Genomic DNA, 17,424 nt, shown 5'->3' with positions numbered 1-17,424 from the left:
ACATTTTTCAGTGTTGTCAGACGTTTGTAATATTCTCACAATAAGCTAATTAGCTCAATTGGAGCATTTTTAGCATGTTTGGTTGAAATTGGAAATTTACATTTTTCAGTTTTGTCAGACGTTTGTAAAATTCTTACAGTAGGCTTATTTGCGCAATTTGAGCATTTCTAGCATGTTTGGTTGAAATTGGAAATTTACTTTTTTCACTTTTGTCAGACAATTGCAATATTCTCACAATAAGCTAATTAGCTCAATTGGAGCATTTCTAGCATGTTCGGTTGAAATTGGAAATTTACATTTTTCAGTGTTGTCAGACGTTTGTAATATTTTCACAATAAGCTAATTAGCTAAATTGGAGCATTTCTAGCATGTTTGGTTGAAATTGCAAATTTACATTTTTCACTTCTGTCAGACAATTGCAATATTCTCACAATAAGCTAATTAGCTCAATTGGAGCATTTCTAGCATGTTCGGTTGAAATTGGAATTTTACATTTTTCACTTTTGTCAGACGTTTGTAATATTCTCACAATAAGCTAATTAGCTCAATTGGAGCATTTCTAGCACGTTTGGTTGAAATTGGAAATTTACATTTTTCACTTTTGTCAGACAATTGCAATATTCTCTCAATAAGCTAATTAGCTCAATTGGAGCATTTCTAGCATGTTCGGTTGAAATTGGAATTTTACATTTTTCACTTTTGTCAGACGTTTGTAATATTCTCACAATAAGCTAATTAGCTCAATTGGAGCATTTCTAGCATGTTTGGTTGAAATTGGAAATTTACATCTTTCAGTTTGGTCAGACGTTTGTAATATTCTCACAATAAGCTAATTAGCTCAATTGGAGCATTTCTAGCATGTTTGGTTGAAATTGGAAATTTACATTTTTCAGTGTTGTCAGACGTTTGTAATATTCTCACAATAAGCTAATTAGCTCAATTGGAGCATTTCTAACATGTTTGGTTGAAATTGGAAATCTACATTTTTCAGTTTTGTCAGACGTTTGTAATATTCTCACAATAAGCTAATTAGCTCAATTGGAGCATTTCTAGCATGTTTGGTTGAAATTGGAAATTTACATTTTTCAGTGTTGTCAGACGTTTGTAATATTCTCACAATAAGCTAATTAGCTCAATTGGAGCATTTCTAGCATGTTTGGTTGAAATTGGAAATTTACATTTTTCACTTTTGTCAGACAATTGCAATATTCTCACAATAAGCTAATTAGCTCAATTGGAGCATTTCTAGCATGTTTGGTTGAAATTGGAAATTTGCATTTTTCACTTTTGTCAGACAATTGCAATATTCTCTCAATAAGCTAATTAGCTCATTTGGAGCATTTCTAGCATGTTTGGTTGAAATTAGAAATTTACATTTTTCAGTGTTGTCAGACGTTTGTAATATTCTCACAATAAGCTAATTAGCTCAATTGGAGCATTTTTAGCATGTTTGGTTGAAATTGGAAATTTACATTTTTCACTTTTGTCAGACGTTTGTAAAATTCTTACAGTAGGCTTATTTGCGCAATTTGAGCATTTCTAGCATGTTTGGTTGAAATTGGAAATTTACTTTTTTCACTTTTGTCAGACAATTGCAATATTCTCACAATAAGCTAATTAGCTCAATTGGAGCATTTCTAACATGTTTGGTTGAAATTGGAAATTTACATTTTTCAGTGTTGTCAGACGTTTGTAATATTCTCACAATAAGCTAATTAGCTCAATTGGAGCATTTCTAACATGTTTGGTTGAAATTGGAAATCTACATTTTTCAGTTTTGTCAGACGTTTGTAATATTCTCACAATAAGCTAATTAGCTCAATTGGAGCATTTCTAGCATGTTTGGTTGAAATTGGAAATTTACATTTTTCAGTGTTGTCAGACGTTTGTAATATTCTCACAATAAGCTAATTAGCTCAATTGGAGCATTTCTAGCATGTTTGGTTGAAATTGGAAATTTACATTTTTCACTTTTGTCAGACAATTGCAATATTCTCACAATAAGCTAATTAGCTCAATTGGAGCATTTCTAGCATGTTTGGTTGAAATTGGAAATTTACATTTTTCAGTGTTGTCAGACGTTTGTAATATTCTCACAATAAGCTAATTAGCTGAATTGGAGCATTTCTAGCATGTTTGGTTGAAATTGGAAATTTACATTTTTCACTTTTGTCAGACAATTGCAATATTCTCACAATAAGCTAATTAGCTCAATTGGAGCATTTCTAGCATGTTTGGTTGAAATTGGAAATTTACATTTTTCAGTGTTGTCAGACGTTTGTAATATTCTCACAATAAGCTAATTAGCTGAATTGGAGCATTTCTAGCATGTTTGGTTGAAATTGGAAATTTACATTTTTCACTTTTGTCAGACAATTGCAATATTCTCACAATAAGCTAATTAGCTCAATTGGAGCATTTCTAGCATGTTTGGTTGAAATTGGAAATTTACATTTTTCAGTGTTGTCAGACGTTTGTAATATTCTCACAATAAGCTAATTAGCTCAATTGGAGCATTTCTAACATGTTTGGTTGAAATTGGAAATCTACATTTTTCAGTTTTGTCAGACGTTTGTAATATTCTCACAATAAGCTAATTAGCTCAATTGGAGCATTTCTAGCATGTTTGGTTGAAATTGGAAATTTACATTTTTCAGTTTTGTCAGACGTTTGTAAAATTCTTACAGTAGGCTTATTTGCGCAATTTGAGCATTTCTAGCATGTTTAGTTGAAATTGGAAATTTACATTTTTCACTTTTGTCAGACAATTGCAATATTCTCACAATAAGCTAATTAGCTCAATTGGAGCATTTCTAGCATGTTTGGTTGAAATTGGAAATTTACATTTTTCAGTGTTGTCAGACGTTTGTAATATTCTCACAATAAGCTAATTAGCTCAATTGGAGCATTTCTAGCATGTTTGGTTGAAATTGGAAATTTACATTTTTCACTTTTGTCAGACAATTGCAATATTCTCACAATAAGCTAATTAGCTCAATTGGAGCATTTCTAGCATGTTTGGTTGAAATTGGAAATTTACATTTTTCACTTTTGTCAGACAATTGCAATATTCTCTCAATAAGCTAATTAGCTCATTTGGAGCATTTCTAGCATGTTTGGTTGAAATTAGAAATTTACATTTTTCAGTGTTGTCAGACGTTTGCAATATTCTCACAATAAGCTAATTAGCTCAATTGGAGCATTTTTAGCATGTTTGGTTGAAATTGGAAATTTACATTTTTCAGTTTTATCAGACGTTTGTAAAATTCTTACAGTAGGCTTATTTGCGCAATTTGAGCATTTCTAGCATGTTTGGTTGAAATTGGAAATTTACTTTTTTCACTTTTGTCAGACAATTGCAATATTCTCACAATAAGCTAATTAGCTCAATTGGAGCATTTCTAGCATGTTTGGTTGAAATTGGAAATTTACATTTTTCAGTGTTGTCAGACGTTTGTAATATTCTCACAATAAGCTAATTAGCTCACTTGGAGCATTTCTAGCATGTTTGGTTGAAGTTAGAAATTTACATTTTTCAGTGTTGTCAGACGTTTGTAATATTCTCACAATAAGCTAATTAGCTCAATTGGAGCATTTTTAGCATGTTTGGTTGATATTGGAAATTTACATTTTTTAGATTTGTCAGACGTTTGTAAAATTCTTACAGTAGGCTTATTTGCGCAATTTGAGCATTTCTAGCACGTTTGGTTGAAATTGGAAATTTACTTTTTTCACTTTTGTCAAACAATTGCAATATTCTCTCAATAAGCTAATTAGCTCAATTGGAGCATTTCTAGCATGTTTGGTTGAAATTGGAAATTTACATTTTTCACTTTTGTCAGACAATTGCAATATTCTCTCAATAAGCTAATTAGCTCATTTGGAGCATTTCTAGCATGTTTGGTTGAAATTAGAAATTTACATTTTTCAGTGTTGTCAGACGTTTGTAATATTCTCACAATAAGCTAATTAGCTCAATTGGAGCATTTTTAGCATGTTTGGTTGAAATTGGAAATTTACATTTTTCAGTTTTGTCAGACGTTTGTAAAATTCTTACAGTAGGCTTATTTGCGCAATTTGAGCATTTCTAGCATGTTTGGTTGAAATTGGAAATTTACATTTTTCACTTTTGTCAGACAATTGCAATAATCTCACAGTAAGCTAATTAGCTCAATTGGAGCAATTCTAGCATGTTTGGTTGAAATTGGAAATTTACATTTTTCACTTTTGTCAGACAATTGCAATATTCTCACAATAAGCTAATTAGCTCAATTGGAGCATTTCTAGCATGTTTGGTTGAAATTGGAAATTTACATTTTTCACTTTTGTCAGACAATTGCAATATTCTCTCAATAAGCTAATTAGCTCATTTGGAGCATTTCTAACATGTTTGGTTGAAATTACAAATTTACATTTTCCAGTGTTGTCAGACGTTTGTAATATTCTCACAATAAGCTAATTAGCTCAATTGGAGCATTTTTAGCATGTTTGGTTGAAATTGGAAATTTACATTTTTCAGTTTTGTCAGACGTTTGTAAAATTCTTACAGTAGGCTTATTTGCGCAATTTGAGCATTTCTAGCATGTTTGGTTGAAATTGGAAATTTACTTTTTTCACTTTTGTCAGACAATTGCAATATTCTCACAATAAGCTAATTAGCTCAATTGGAGCATTTCTAGCATGTTCGGTTGAAATTGGAAATTTACATTTTTCAGTGTTGTCAGACGTTTGTAATATTCTCACAATAAGCTAATTAGCTAAATTGGAGCATTTCTAGCATGTTTGGTTGAAATTGCAAATTTACATTTTTCACTTCTGTCAGACAATTGCAATATTCTCACAATAAGCTAATTAGCTCAATTGGAGCATTTCTAGCATGTTCGGTTGAAATTGGAATTTTACATTTTTCACTTTTGTCAGACGTTTGTAATATTCTCACAATAAGCTAATTAGCTCAATTGGAGCATTTCTAGCACGTTTGGTTGAAATTGGAAATTTACATTTTTCACTTTTGTCAGACAATTGCAATATTCTCTCAATAAGCTAATTAGCTCAATTGGAGCATTTCTAGCATGTTCGGTTGAAATTGGAATTTTACATTTTTCACTTTTGTCAGACGTTTGTAATATTCTCACAATAAGCTAATTAGCTCAATTGGAGCATTTCTAGCATGTTTGGTTGAAATTGGAAATTTACATCTTTCAGTTTGGTCAGACGTTTGTAATATTCTCACAATAAGCTAATTAGCTCAATTGGAGCATTTCTAGCATGTTTGGTTGAAATTGGAAATTTACATTTTTCAGTGTTGTCAGACGTTTGTAATATTCTCACAATAAGCTAATTAGCTCAATTGGAGCATTTCTAACATGTTTGGTTGAAATTGGAAATCTACATTTTTCAGTTTTGTCAGACGTTTGTAATATTCTCACAATAAGCTAATTAGCTCAATTGGAGCATTTCTAGCATGTTTGGTTGAAATTGGAAATTTACATTTTTCACTTTTGTCAGACAATTGCAATATTCTCACAATAAGCTAATTAGCTCAATTGGAGCATTTCTAGCATGTTTGGTTGAAATTGGAAATTTACATTTTTCAGTGTTGTCAGACGTTTGTAATATTCTCACAATAAGCTAATTAGCTCAATTGGAGCATTTCTAACATGTTTGGTTGAAATTGGAAATCTACATTTTTCAGTTTTGTCAGACGTTTGTAATATTCTCACAATAAGCTAATTAGCTCAATTGGAGCATTTCTAGCATGTTTGGTTGAAATTGGAAATTTACATTTTTCACTTTTGTCAGACAATTGCAATATTCTCACAATAAGCTAATTAGCTCAATTGGAGCATTTCTAGCATGTTTGGTTGAAATTGGAAATTTACATTTTTCAGTGTTGTCAGACGTTTGTAATATTCTCACAATAAGCTAATTAGCTGAATTGGAGCATTTCTAGCATGTTTGGTTGAAATTGGAAATTTACATTTTTCACTTTTGTCAGACAATTGCAATATTCTCACAATAAGCTAATTAGCTCAATTGGAGCATTTCTAGCATGTTTGGTTGAAATTGGAAATTTGCATTTTTCACTTTTGTCAGACAATTGCAATATTCTCTCAATAAGCTAATTAGCTCATTTGGAGCATTTCTAGCATGTTTGGTTGAAATTAGAAATTTACATTTTTCAGTGTTGTCAGACGTTTGTAATATTCTCACAATAAGCTAATTAGCTCAATTGGAGCATTTTTAGCATGTTTGGTTGAAATTGGAAATTTACATTTTTCACTTTTGTCAGACGTTTGTAAAATTCTTACAGTAGGCTTATTTGCGCAATTTGAGCATTTCTAGCATGTTTGGTTGAAATTGGAAATTTACTTTTTTCACTTTTGTCAGACAATTGCAATATTCTCACAATAAGCTAATTAGCTCAATTGGAGCATTTCTAACATGTTTGGTTGAAATTGGAAATTTACATTTTTCAGTGTTGTCAGACGTTTGTAATATTCTCACAATAAGCTAATTAGCTCAATTGGAGCATTTCTAACATGTTTGGTTGAAATTGGAAATCTACATTTTTCAGTTTTGTCAGACGTTTGTAATATTCTCACAATAAGCTAATTAGCTCAATTGGAGCATTTCTAGCATGTTTGGTTGAAATTGGAAATTTACATTTTTCAGTGTTGTCAGACGTTTGTAATATTCTCACAATAAGCTAATTAGCTCAATTGGAGCATTTCTAGCATGTTTGGTTGAAATTGGAAATTTACATTTTTCACTTTTGTCAGACAATTGCAATATTCTCACAATAAGCTAATTAGCTCAATTGGAGCATTTCTAGCATGTTTGGTTGAAATTGGAAATTTACATTTTTCAGTGTTGTCAGACGTTTGTAATATTCTCACAATAAGCTAATTAGCTGAATTGGAGCATTTCTAGCATGTTTGGTTGAAATTGGAAATTTACATTTTTCACTTTTGTCAGACAATTGCAATATTCTCACAATAAGCTAATTAGCTCAATTGGAGCATTTCTAGCATGTTTGGTTGAAATTGGAAATTTACATTTTTCAGTGTTGTCAGACGTTTGTAATATTCTCACAATAAGCTAATTAGCTGAATTGGAGCATTTCTAGCATGTTTGGTTGAAATTGGAAATTTACATTTTTCACTTTTGTCAGACAATTGCAATATTCTCACAATAAGCTAATTAGCTCAATTGGAGCATTTCTAGCATGTTTGGTTGAAATTGGAAATTTACATTTTTCAGTGTTGTCAGACGTTTGTAATATTCTCACAATAAGCTAATTAGCTCAATTGGAGCATTTCTAACATGTTTGGTTGAAATTGGAAATCTACATTTTTCAGTTTTGTCAGACGTTTGTAATATTCTCACAATAAGCTAATTAGCTCAATTGGAGCATTTCTAGCATGTTTGGTTGAAATTGGAAATTTACATTTTTCAGTGTTGTCAGACGTTTGTAATATTCTCACAATAAGCTAATTAGCTCAATTGGAGCATTTCTAGCATGTTTGGTTGAAATTGGAAATTTACATTTTTCACTTTTGTCAGACAATTGCAATATTCTCACAATAAGCTAATTAGCTCAATTGGAGCATTTCTAGCATGTTTGGTTGAAATTGGAAATTTACATTTTTCACTTTTGTCAGACAATTGCAATATTCTCTCAATAAGCTAATTAGCTCATTTGGAGCATTTCTAGCATGTTTGGTTGAAATTAGAAATTTACATTTTTCAGTGTTGTCAGACGTTTGCAATATTCTCACAATAAGCTAATTAGCTCAATTGGAGCATTTTTAGCATGTTTGGTTGAAATTGGAAATTTACATTTTTCAGTTTTATCAGACGTTTGTAAAATTCTTACAGTAGGCTTATTTGCGCAATTTGAGCATTTCTAGCATGTTTGGTTGAAATTGGAAATTTACTTTTTTCACTTTTGTCAGACAATTGCAATATTCTCACAATAAGCTAATTAGCTCAATTGGAGCATTTCTAGCATGTTTGGTTGAAATTGGAAATTTACATTTTTCAGTGTTGTCAGACGTTTGTAATATTCTCACAATAAGCTAATTAGCTCACTTGGAGCATTTCTAGCATGTTTGGTTGAAGTTAGAAATTTACATTTTTCAGTGTTGTCAGACGTTTGTAATATTCTCACAATAAGCTAATTAGCTCAATTGGAGCATTTTTAGCATGTTTGGTTGATATTGGAAATTTACATTTTTTAGATTTGTCAGACGTTTGTAAAATTCTTACAGTAGGCTTATTTGCGCAATTTGAGCATTTCTAGCACGTTTGGTTGAAATTGGAAATTTACTTTTTTCACTTTTGTCAAACAATTGCAATATTCTCTCAATAAGCTAATTAGCTCAATTGGAGCATTTCTAGCATGTTTGGTTGAAATTGGAAATTTACATTTTTCACTTTTGTCAGACAATTGCAATATTCTCTCAATAAGCTAATTAGCTCATTTGGAGCATTTCTAGCATGTTTGGTTGAAATTAGAAATTTACATTTTTCAGTGTTGTCAGACGTTTGTAATATTCTCACAATAAGCTAATTAGCTCAATTGGAGCATTTTTAGCATGTTTGGTTGAAATTGGAAATTTACATTTTTCAGTTTTGTCAGACGTTTGTAAAATTCTTACAGTAGGCTTATTTGCGCAATTTGAGCATTTCTAGCATGTTTGGTTGAAATTGGAAATTTACATTTTTCACTTTTGTCAGACAATTGCAATAATCTCACAGTAAGCTAATTAGCTCAATTGGAGCAATTCTAGCATGTTTGGTTGAAATTGGAAATTTACATTTTTCACTTTTGTCAGACAATTGCAATATTCTCACAATAAGCTAATTAGCTCAATTGGAGCATTTCTAGCATGTTTGGTTGAAATTGGAAATTTACATTTTTCACTTTTGTCAGACAATTGCAATATTCTCTCAATAAGCTAATTAGCTCATTTGGAGCATTTCTAACATGTTTGGTTGAAATTACAAATTTACATTTTCCAGTGTTGTCAGACGTTTGTAATATTCTCACAATAAGCTAATTAGCTCAATTGGAGCATTTTTAGCATGTTTGGTTGAAATTGGAAATTTACATTTTTCAGTTTTGTCAGACGTTTGTAAAATTCTTACAGTAGGCTTATTTGCGCAATTTGAGCATTTCTAGCATGTTTGGTTGAAATTGGAAATTTACTTTTTTCACTTTTGTCAGACAATTGCAATATTCTCACAATAAGCTAATTAGCTCAATTGGAGCATTTCTAGCATGTTCGGTTGAAATTGGAAATTTACATTTTTCAGTGTTGTCAGACGTTTGTAATATTCTCACAATAAGCTAATTAGCTAAATTGGAGCATTTCTAGCATGTTTGGTTGAAATTGCAAATTTACATTTTTCACTTCTGTCAGACAATTGCAATATTCTCACAATAAGCTAATTAGCTCAATTGGAGCATTTCTAGCATGTTCGGTTGAAATTGGAATTTTACATTTTTCACTTTTGTCAGACGTTTGTAATATTCTCACAATAAGCTAATTAGCTCAATTGGAGCATTTCTAGCACGTTTGGTTGAAATTGGAAATTTACATTTTTCACTTTTGTCAGACAATTGCAATATTCTCTCAATAAGCTAATTAGCTCATTTGGAGCATTTCTAGCATGTTTGGTTGAAATTAGAAATTTACATTTTTCAGTGTTGTCAGACGTTTGTAATATTCTCACAATAAGCTAATTAGCTCAATTGGAGCATTTTTAGCATGTTTGGTTGAAATTGGAAATTTACATTTTTCAGTTTTGTCAGACGTTTGTAAAATTCTTACAGTAGGCTTATTTGCGCAATTTGAGCATTTCTAGCATGTTTGGTTGAAATTGGAAATTTACATTTTTCACTTTTGTCAGACAATTGCAATAATCTCACAGTAAGCTAATTAGCTCAATTGGAGCAATTCTAGCATGTTTGGTTGAAATTGGAAATTTACATTTTTCACTTTTGTCAGACAATTGCAATATTCTCACAATAAGCTAATTAGCTCAATTGGAGCATTTCTAGCATGTTTGGTTGAAATTGGAAATTTACATTTTTCACTTTTGTCAGACAATTGCAATATTCTCTCAATAAGCTAATTAGCTCATTTGGAGCATTTCTAACATGTTTGGTTGAAATTACAAATTTACATTTTCCAGTGTTGTCAGACGTTTGTAATATTCTCACAATAAGCTAATTAGCTCAATTGGAGCATTTTTAGCATGTTTGGTTGAAATTGGAAATTTACATTTTTCAGTTTTGTCAGACGTTTGTAAAATTCTTACAGTAGGCTTATTTGCGCAATTTGAGCATTTCTAGCATGTTTGGTTGAAATTGGAAATTTACTTTTTTCACTTTTGTCAGACAATTGCAATATTCTCACAATAAGCTAATTAGCTCAATTGGAGCATTTCTAGCATGTTCGGTTGAAATTGGAAATTTACATTTTTCAGTGTTGTCAGACGTTTGTAATATTCTCACAATAAGCTAATTAGCTAAATTGGAGCATTTCTAGCATGTTTGGTTGAAATTGCAAATTTACATTTTTCACTTCTGTCAGACAATTGCAATATTCTCACAATAAGCTAATTAGCTCAATTGGAGCATTTCTAGCATGTTCGGTTGAAATTGGAATTTTACATTTTTCACTTTTGTCAGACGTTTGTAATATTCTCACAATAAGCTAATTAGCTCAATTGGAGCATTTCTAGCACGTTTGGTTGAAATTGGAAATTTACATTTTTCACTTTTGTCAGACAATTGCAATATTCTCTCAATAAGCTAATTAGCTCAATTGGAGCATTTCTAGCATGTTTGGTTGAAATTGGAAGTTTACATCTTTCAGTTTGGTCAGACGTTTGTAATATTCTCACAATAAGCTAATTAGCTCAATTGGAGCATTTCTAGCATGTTTGGTTGAAATTGGAAATTTACATTTTTCAGTGTTGTCAGACGTTTGTAATATTCTCACAATAAGCTAATTAGCTCAATTGGAGCATTTCTAACATGTTTGGTTGAAATTGGAAATCTACATTTTTCAGTTTTGTCAGACGTTTGTAATATTCTCACAATAAGCTAATTAGCTCAATTGGAGCATTTCTAGCATGTTTGGTTGAAATTGGAAATTTACATTTTTCAGTGTTGTCAGACGTTTGTAATATTCTCACAATAAGCTAATTAGCTCAATTGGAGCATTTCTAGCATGTTTGGTTGAAATTGGAAATTTACATTTTTCACTTTTGTCAGACAATTGCAATATTCTCACAATAAGCTAATTAGCTCAATTGGAGCATTTCTAGCATGTTTGGTTGAAATTGGAAATTTACATTTTTCAGTGTTGTCAGACGTTTGTAATATTCTCACAATAAGCTAATTAGCTGAATTGGAGCATTTCTAGCATGTTTGGTTGAAATTGGAAATTTACATTTTTCACTTTTGTCAGACAATTGCAATATTCTCACAATAAGCTAATTAGCTCAATTGGAGCATTTCTAGCATGTTTGGTTGAAATTGGAAATTTGCATTTTTCACTTTTGTCAGACAATTGCAATATTCTCTCAATAAGCTAATTAGCTCATTTGGAGCATTTCTAGCATGTTTGGTTGAAATTAGAAATTTACATTTTTCAGTGTTGTCAGACGTTTGTAATATTCTCACAATAAGCTAATTAGCTCAATTGGAGCATTTTTAGCATGTTTGGTTGAAATTGGAAATTTACATTTTTCACTTTTGTCAGACGTTTGTAAAATTCTTACAGTAGGCTTATTTGCGCAATTTGAGCATTTCTAGCATGTTTGGTTGAAATTGGAAATTTACTTTTTTCACTTTTGTCAGACAATTGCAATATTCTCACAATAAGCTAATTAGCTCAATTGGAGCATTTCTAACATGTTTGGTTGAAATTGGAAATTTACATTTTTCAGTGTTGTCAGACGTTTGTAATATTCTCACAATAAGCTAATTAGCTAAGTTGGAGCATTTCTAGCATGTTTGGTTGAAATTGCAAATTTACATTTTTCACTTCTGTCAGACAATTGCAATATTCTCACAATAAGCTAATTAGCTCAATTGGAGCATTTCTAGCATGTTTGGTTGAAATTGGAAATTTACATTTTTCACTTTTGTCAGACGATTGAAATATTTTCTCAATAAGCTAATTAGCTCAATTGGAGCATTTCTAGCATGTTTGGTTGAAATTGGAAATTTACATTTTTCAGTTTTGTCAGACGTTTGCAATATTCTCACAATAAGCTAATTAGCTCAATTGGAGCATTTCTAGCATGTTTGGTTGAAATTGGAAATTTACATTTTTCAATTTTGTTAGACGTTTGTAATATTCTCACAATAAGCTAATTAGCTCAATTGGAGCATTTCTAGCATGTTTGGTTGAAATTGGAAATTTACATTTTTCACTTTTGTCAGACAATTGCAATATTCTCACAATAAGCTAATTAGCTCAATTGGAGCATTTCTAGCATGTTTGGTTGAAATTGGAAATTTACATTTTTCAATTTTGTTAGACGTTTGTAATATTCTCACAATAAGCTAATTAGCTCAATTGGAGCATTTCTAGCATGTTTGGTTGAAATTGGAAATTTACATTTTTCACTTTTGTCAGACAATTGCAATATTCTCACAATAAGCTAATTAGCTCAATTGGAGCATTTCTAGCATGTTTGGTTGAAATTGGAAATTTACATTTTTCCCTTTTGTCAGACGTTTGTAATATTCTCACATTAAGCTAATTAGCTCAATTGGAGCATTTCTAGCACGTTTGGTTGAAATTGGAAATTTACATTTTTCACTTTTGTCAAACAATTGCAATATTCTCTCAATAAGCTAATTAGCTCAATTGGAGCATTTCTAGCATGTTTGGTTGAAATTGGAAATTTACATTTTTCACTTCTGTCAGACGTTTGTAATATTCTCACAATAAGCTAATTAGCTCAATTGGAGCATTTCTAGCACGTTTGGTTGAAATTGGAAATTTACATTTTTCACTTTTGTCAGACAATTGCAATATTCTCACAATAAGCTAATTAGCTCAATTGGAGCATTTCTAGCATCTTCGGTTGAAATTGGAAATTTACATTTTTCAGTGTTGTCAGACGTTTGTAATATTCTCACAATAAGCTAATTAGCTCAATTGGAGCATTTCTAGCATGTTTGGTTGAAATTGGAAATTTACATTTTTCAGTTTTGTCAGACAATTGCAATAATCTCACAGTAAGCTAATTAGCTCAATTGGAGCAATTCTAGCATGTTTGGTTGAAATTGGAAATTTACATTTTTCACTTTTGTCAGACAATTGCAATATTCTCACAATAAGCTAATTAGCTCAATTGGAGCATTTCTAGCATGTTTGGTTGAAATTGGAAATTTACATTTTTCACTTTTGTCAGACAATTGCAATATTCTCTCAATAAGCTAATTAGCTCATTTGGAGCATTTCTAGCATGTTTGGTTGAAATTAGAAATTTACATTTTTCAGTGTTGTCAGACGTTTGTAATATTCTCACAATAAGCTAATTAGCTCAATTGGAGCATTTTTAGCATGTTTGGTTGAAATTGGAAATTTACATTTTTCAGTGTTGTCAGACGTTTGTAAAATTCTTACAGTAGGCTTATTTGCGCAATTTGAGCATTTCTAGCATGTTTGGTTGAAATTGGAAATTTACTTTTTTCACTTTTGTCAGACAATTGCAATATTCTCACAATAAGCTAATTAGCTCAATTGGAGCATTTCTAGCATGTTTGGTTGAAATTGGAAATTTACATTTTTCAGTGTTGTCAGACGTTTGTAATATTCTCACAATAAGCTAATTAGCTAAATTGGAGCATTTCTAGCATGTTTGGTTGAAATTGCAAATTTACATTTTTCACTTCTGTCAGACAATTGCAATATTCTCACAATAAGCTAATTAGCTCAATTGGAGCATTTCTAGCATGTTCGGTTGAAATTGGAATTTTACATTTTTCACTTTTGTCAGACGTTTGTAATATTCTCACAATAAGCTAATTAGCTCAATTGTAGCATTTCTAGCACGTTTGGTTGAAATTGGAAATTTACATTTTTCACTTTTGTCAGACAATTGCAATATTCTCTCAATAAGCTAATTAGCTCAATTGGAGCATTTCTAGCATGTTTGGTTGAATTTGGAAATTTACATCTTTCAGTTTGGTCAGACGTTTGTAATATTCTCACAATAAGCTAATTAGCTCAATTGGAGCATTTCTAGCATGTTTGGTTGAAATTGGAAATTTACATTTTTCAGTGTTGTCAGACGTTTGTAATATTCTCACAATAAGCTAATTAGCTCAATTGGAGCATTTCTAACATGTTTGGTTGAAATTGGAAATCTACATTTTTCAGTTTTGTCAGACGTTTGTAATATTCTCACAATAAGCTAATTAGCTCAATTGGAGCATTTCTAGCATGTTTGGTTGAAATTGGAAATTTACATTTTTCAGTTTTGTCAGACGTTTGTAAAATTCTTACAGTAGGCTTATTTGCGCAATTTGAGCATTTCTAGCATGTTTAGTTGAAATTGGAAATTTACATTTTTCACTTTTGTCAGACAATTGCAATATTCTCACAATAAGCTAATTAGCTCAATTGGAGCATTTCTAGCATGTTTGGTTGAAATTGGAAATTTACATTTTTCAGTGTTGTCAGACGTTTGTAATATTCTCACAATAAGCTAATTAGCTCAATTGGAGCATTTCTAGCATGTTTGGTTGAAATTGGAAATTTACATTTTTCACTTTTGTCAGACAATTGCAATATTCTCACAATAAGCTAATTAGCTCAATTGGAGCATTTCTAGCATGTTTGGTTGAAATTGGAAATTTACATTTTTCACTTTTGTCAGACAATTGCAATATTCTCTCAATAAGCTAATTAGCTCATTTGGAGCATTTCTAGCATGTTTGGTTGAAATTAGAAATTTACATTTTTCAGTGTTGTCAGACGTTTGTAATATTCTCACAATAAGCTAATTAGCTCAATTGGAGCATTTTTAGCATGTTTGGTTGAAATTGGAAATTTACATTTTTCAGTTTTATCAGACGTTTGTAAAATTCTTACAGTAGGCTTATTTGCGCAATCTGAGCATTTCTAGCATGTTTGGTTGAAATTGGAAATTTACTTTTTTCACTTTTGTCAGACAATTGCAATATTCTCACAATAAGCTAATTAGCTCAATTGGAGCATTTCTAACATGTTTGGTTGAAATTGGAAATTTACATTTTTCAGTGTTGTCAGACGTTTGTAATATTCTCACAATAAGCTAATTAGCTCAATTGGAGCATTTTTAGCATGTTTGGTTGATATTGGAAATTTACATTTTTTAGATTTGTCAGACGTTCGTAAAATTCTTACAGTAGGCTTATTTGCGCAATTTGAGCATTTCTAGCACGTTTGGTTGAAATTGGAAATTTACTTTTTTCACTTTTGTCAAACAATTGCAATATTCTCTCAATAAGCTAATTAGCTCAATTGGAGCATTTCTAGCATGTTTGGTTGAAATTGGAAATTTACATTTTTCACTTTTGTCAGACAATTGCAATATTCTCTCAATAAGCTAATTAGCTCATTTGGAGCATTTCTAGCATGTTTGGTTGAAATTAGAAATTTGCATTTTTCAGTGTTGTCAGACGTTTGTAATATTCTCACAATAAGCTAATTAGCTCAATTGGAGCATTTTTAGCATGTTTGGTTGAAATTGGAAATTTACATTTTTAAGTTTTGTCAGACGTTTGTAAAATTCTTACAGTAGGCTTATTTGCGCAATTTGAGCATTTCTAGCATGTTTGGTTGAAATTGGAAATTTACATTTTTCACTTTTGTCAGACAATTGCAATAATCTCACAGTAAGCTAATTAGCTCAATTGGAGCAATTCTAGCATGTTTGGTTGAAATTGGAAATTTACATTTTTCACTTTTGTCAGACAATTGCAATATTCTCACAATAAGCTAATTAGCTCAATTGGAGCATTTCTAGCATGTTTGGTTGAAATTGGAAATTTACATTTTTCACTTTTGTCAGACAATTGCAATATTCTCTCAATAAGCTAATTAGCTCATTTGGAGCATTTCTAACATGTTTGGTTGAAATTACAAATTTACATTTTTCAGTGTTGTCAGACGTTTGTAATATTCTCACAATAAGCTAATTAGCTCAATTGGAGCATTTTTAGCATGTTTGGTTGAAATTGGAAATTTACATTTTTCAGTTTTGTCAGACGTTTGTAAAATTCTTACAGTAGGCTTATTTGCGCAATTTGAGCATTTCTAGCATGTTTGGTTGAAATTGGAAGTTTACTTTTTTCACTTTTGTCAGACAATTGCAATATTCTCACAATAAGCTAATTAGCTCAATTGGAGCATTTCTAGCATGTTCGGTTGAAATTGGAAATTTACATTTTTCAGTGTTGTCAGACGTTTGTAATATTCTCACAATAAGCTAATTAGCTAAATTGGAGCATTTCTAGCATGTTTGGTTGAAATTGCAAATTTACATTTTTCACTTCTGTCAGACAATTGCAATATTCTCACAATAAGCTAATTAGCTCAATTGGAGCATTTCTAGCATGTTCGGTTGAAATTGGAATTTTACATTTTTCACTTTTGTCAGACGTTTGTAATATTCTCACAATAAGCTAATTAGCTCAATTGGAGCATTTCTAGCACGTTTGGTTGAAATTGGAAATTTACATTTTTCAATTTTGTCAGACAATTGCAATATTCTCTCAATAAGCTAATTAGCTCAATTGGAGCATTTCTAGCATGTTTGGTTGAAATTGGAAATTTACATTTTTCACTTTTGTCAGACAATTGCAATATTCTCTCAATAAGCTAATTAGCTCATTTGGAGCATTTCTAGCATGTTTGGTTGAAATTAGAAATTTACATTTTTCAGTGTTGTCAGACGTTTGTAATATTCTCACAATAAGCTAATTAGCTCAATTGGAGCATTTTTAGCATGTTTGGTTGAAATTGGAAATTTACATTTTTCAGTTTTATCAGACGTTTGTAAAATTCTTACAGTAGGCTTATTTGCGCAATCTGAGCATTTCTAGCATGTTTGGTTGAAATTGGAAATTTACTTTTTTCACTTTTGTCAGACAATTGCAATATTCTCACAACAAGCTAATTAGCTCAATTGGAGCATTTCTAACATGTTTGGTTGAAATTGGAAATTTACATTTTTCAGTGTTGTCAGACGTTTGTAATATTCTCACAATAAGCTAATTAGCTCAATTGGAGCATTTTTAGCATGTTTGGTTGATATTGGAAATTTACATTTTTTAGATTTGTCAGACGTTTGTAAAATTCTTACAGTAGGCTTATTTGCGCAATTTGAGCATTTCTAGCACGT

The sequence above is a fragment of the Watersipora subatra genome, chromosome 11 (assembly GCF_963576615.1).
Source record: "Watersipora subatra chromosome 11, tzWatSuba1.1, whole genome shotgun sequence".
NCBI classification, from domain to species: Eukaryota; Metazoa; Bryozoa; class Gymnolaemata; order Cheilostomatida; family Watersiporidae; genus Watersipora; species Watersipora subatra.
Note: the sequence above shows the minus strand (reverse complement) of the source record.